General features: G+C 57.2%; 1 protein-coding gene across 4 annotated transcripts in view; it reads right to left on the minus strand.

The window, feature by feature from the left end:
• CXXC4 (CXXC finger protein 4) overlaps window positions 1-2,890 on the minus strand; it is a 28,941-nt gene extending 26,051 nt beyond the window's left edge. The window contains exons 1-2 of one of the 4 annotated variants that reach the window (XM_064652028.1): window positions 2,576-2,890; window positions 2,335-2,411 (exon numbers count right to left, since the gene is read on the minus strand). The gene's annotated coding sequence lies outside the window, so the exon portion shown is untranslated. Of the gene's footprint in view, window positions 1-231; window positions 428-2,334 lie in introns of those variants that run through there. The other 3 variants (XM_064652031.1, XM_064652029.1, XM_064652030.1) reach the window with 3 other exon arrangements.
• Between the last annotated feature and the right edge of the window lie 258 nt (window positions 2,891-3,148).

Below are 3,148 nucleotides of genomic sequence, written 5' to 3' on the forward strand. Positions count from 1 at the left end.
CTGAAATACAAAAAGTCATTTCCGAGGGGGTGCGCGCGCGCGGGGGGCGCTCACGGCCGCCCACGGCCACCCCGGGGGGGGGGGGGGGGGGGCACGACACGGGTGAGGGGCACACGCCGCCGTACCCGCGGGCAGAGGGCTTGAAGGGGCGGCCCGGGCAGAGTAAGCCCGGTCCCGGGACAAGGTGGGGGCGGGGGGACACGACACGGGGACCGCGTGCTGCCCACCTACCAGCACCGGGAAAAATGAAAAGGCACGGAAAAAGGGAGGGGGGGGGAAATAAATAAAAGGAATTATGGAAAAAAAAAATGAAAAAAGAGGGGGGTGGGGGAGGGAGTCGCCAGCTGCCACGGTGTCCTTCTGCGCCCGCCGGTCATTAGCTGCCTGCCGGCACAGCTGGCTCCGCCGGGCGCTGGTTGCGGCGGCACCGGCCCCCCCCGACGCTCCCCGCCGCCTCCGGGCACGGGGGGGCTGCCTGCGGGCCACGGGGGGGACGGGACTAGGTTAAAAAAAAAATACTTAAGCAATTTCACAGCCCGTGATCCCGGCGCCTGCAGCTGTACTAACGACAGAGTATTTATCCCAGCCTCTCGGGGAGGATTCCCCGCCACCGCCGCCGGGGGCTGCACAGGGAGGGCTAGGGACACACACACACACCCCCCGAGACGGGCAGAGCCCCTCTGCGGGGCAGGGGGCTTCATGGAGAGACAGCCTGGGAACGCTCGGGAGGGCACGTCGCTGTACCTGCTTGAACTAGCCCTCAGCGGGGAAAGATGGCTCTCTGCTTCAGGGCTAGGAAAGTTTAGGAGGGGGCTAAGGACACGGCGTCCGTTTTATTTCCCACCGCCCCCTTCTTCCCCCGGGAGGTGAAGGGGGATATTTTAGTTTATGGCAATGAGGAAGGTATATTATGGCAGCCTGCGCGAACTAAAGCAAAACATAAGCATAACTTAAAAAGCCCTCAGTTTATGAACACTGCCTCTTTGTTTTCCAGATGCTCTACCTGAATAGTTCAGATATTTCCAGCATCTTTTCTGATGTAGTGCTATCGATCAGAAACGCTCACTCGGGAGGCAGTCGTGGGGCTACGTCTAGTTTCCAGACTCCGGTATGTTTAGTTCAAAATGGTTATCAATTACGGTAATTACGATCATAATTAGATTAATGAACCGTTTGCAGCCCAACCTACCGAGTGCAAAAACTTCGTCTTCTCCCAACGTCGTGCACTAAAAAGCGGGCTTTATGTAAACAAATCCAGATGAAGGGAGCGTAAATCTACAGAAGGAACCTCACCCCCGCTGCACTGGGGACCGGCGGGCGTCTTTCCGTCGGGGAAAAAAAAAAAAAAGACCCCGAGCCCGCAGGAGCCACCTCTGTGTTTCCACGTCAGGGAAAAACCCAGACTCTCGCTGCCTTCAGAGGTCTAGTGGCAATACAAAGGCTGCCCCGGAAAGCTCTAGGCTAAGCATCGTCTCGTGGAGGGATGCGAAGGATTTGCATACAGCAAAATAAAAAAAAAAAACCTCTCCCGTTTCCAGAAAGGAAAACGTAGCTGCATATCCTCGATAACAACTACTCAATAAAACTAGTTTTGCCAGCCATGTGTATGAAAGCCCCGCATCTGGTAAGGAATAAAACGTTAGCGTTCAGCCTTTTATGCCAGAAGTCATACGCATTTTCTTGCCCTATTCCCCCCAGCATTAAAGTGGTTTCTCTCCACAAGAGCTTCCCTCGCTGGCTACCTTTTCTCTCCCCGCGATCCCCTCTCAGGGTTTATTGCCACCAGCGAGAAAATGATGGTGCCCACCAACCGGGTCATTATTGTTTAATCGATGCATCTCCGGAGCATGAAAAGGGTACCCGAGACGCAGTTATTGATTTCCCTCCCCCACTAACTATCGCTCTCTTTTCTGCGAATGAAATAAATAAATAGAAATTGCTAGCCGGGCTTTGCGATTCTGTCCCTGCTTAAGCTAAATGTGACTGTACATGTTCAATGTTGCATATCTGCTCTGCCAAAGACAGAGAGATCAAAGGTCATATTTAACATTCAGGAGGAGGGGCGGGTGCAGATTAATTAATAAATTAATACAGCGATGCCTTTTATTGCCCAAGTCTAGCATTAATCTACTTTTACGATCCCAGAGAACAAGAACAACAGGAAAAAAAGAGCCCCCGACAAACCCACAAAATTTGAAAAACACAAAAAACGACCCCTCTAAAAAGAAACAAACAAACCTAAAAACCAAAAACACAAAAAAACCAAAACAAAAATAACAACCCACGAAGAATAAGGGGGAAAAGAGAGGGGGGGGAAGCAAACCAGTCACTTACCAGGCTCTTTATTTGGGGGGGCTTGAGCGTGCAGACGCTACCAGCCTGTCTGCCTTTAATTAGTTGCACATCAGTCCCTAACACAAAGAAGAAGAAGAAGAAGAAGAAAAATATCCAGATGTGCCTTGGCAGCTCCTCAATTACAACTTTGATACTTGTAAACAAACTGCGAGGGGCGGTGGGGAAGGTGGGGGGGGTGGCAGGGGGGATAAATTAAGCCGCCGATCCACTAAACAAATACCTGTAAGTGGCTTTTTTCCCCCCTCTCCCTCTCTCGCCCGTTGCAGAGAAAGGAGGAGGAGGGGGGGAGCAGGGGAGGCGGCGGGGGGCGAGGAAGGAGCAGGCACAGAGGGAGGGCGGGAGGGAGTGTGCGTGTGTGTGTCTATGTGTGTGTGTGCGTGTGCGCGGTGGTCTCCTCTGCCGGCGCGCTGCTCGCCGCCCGTCTCCCGGCGCCCGCCCTCGCACACAGCGCCGGGAGTGCGTGTGCGTGTGGCGGTGCGGGGGAGGGGAGGGGAGGGCGGGGGCGGGAGGCGATCGCCGCCGAGGTGAGGGAGCGCGGCGGGAGGACGCAGGGATGCGGACACCCGCTGCCGCCGCCGCCGCCGAGCGGCGCGCACGGGCCGCGGCGCAGCGCGGGGGGCCGCCCCCGCCGCCGCCCCCTCCGCCCCCTTCGCCCCCCTCCCGCGGCGGGGGCGCTGCGGCCGCGGCCGCCCGGTGCGGGGCTGCCGGCGGGGCGGGGCCGCCGAGCGCCGCAGAGGGGAGGGGAGGGGAGCGAAGGGGAGGGGGCGGCGGCGGGCAGGGCGCGCCCCGCCGC

Source organism: Pseudopipra pipra, chromosome 4 (assembly GCF_036250125.1).
Source record: "Pseudopipra pipra isolate bDixPip1 chromosome 4, bDixPip1.hap1, whole genome shotgun sequence".
NCBI classification, from domain to species: domain Eukaryota; kingdom Metazoa; phylum Chordata; class Aves; order Passeriformes; family Pipridae; genus Pseudopipra; species Pseudopipra pipra.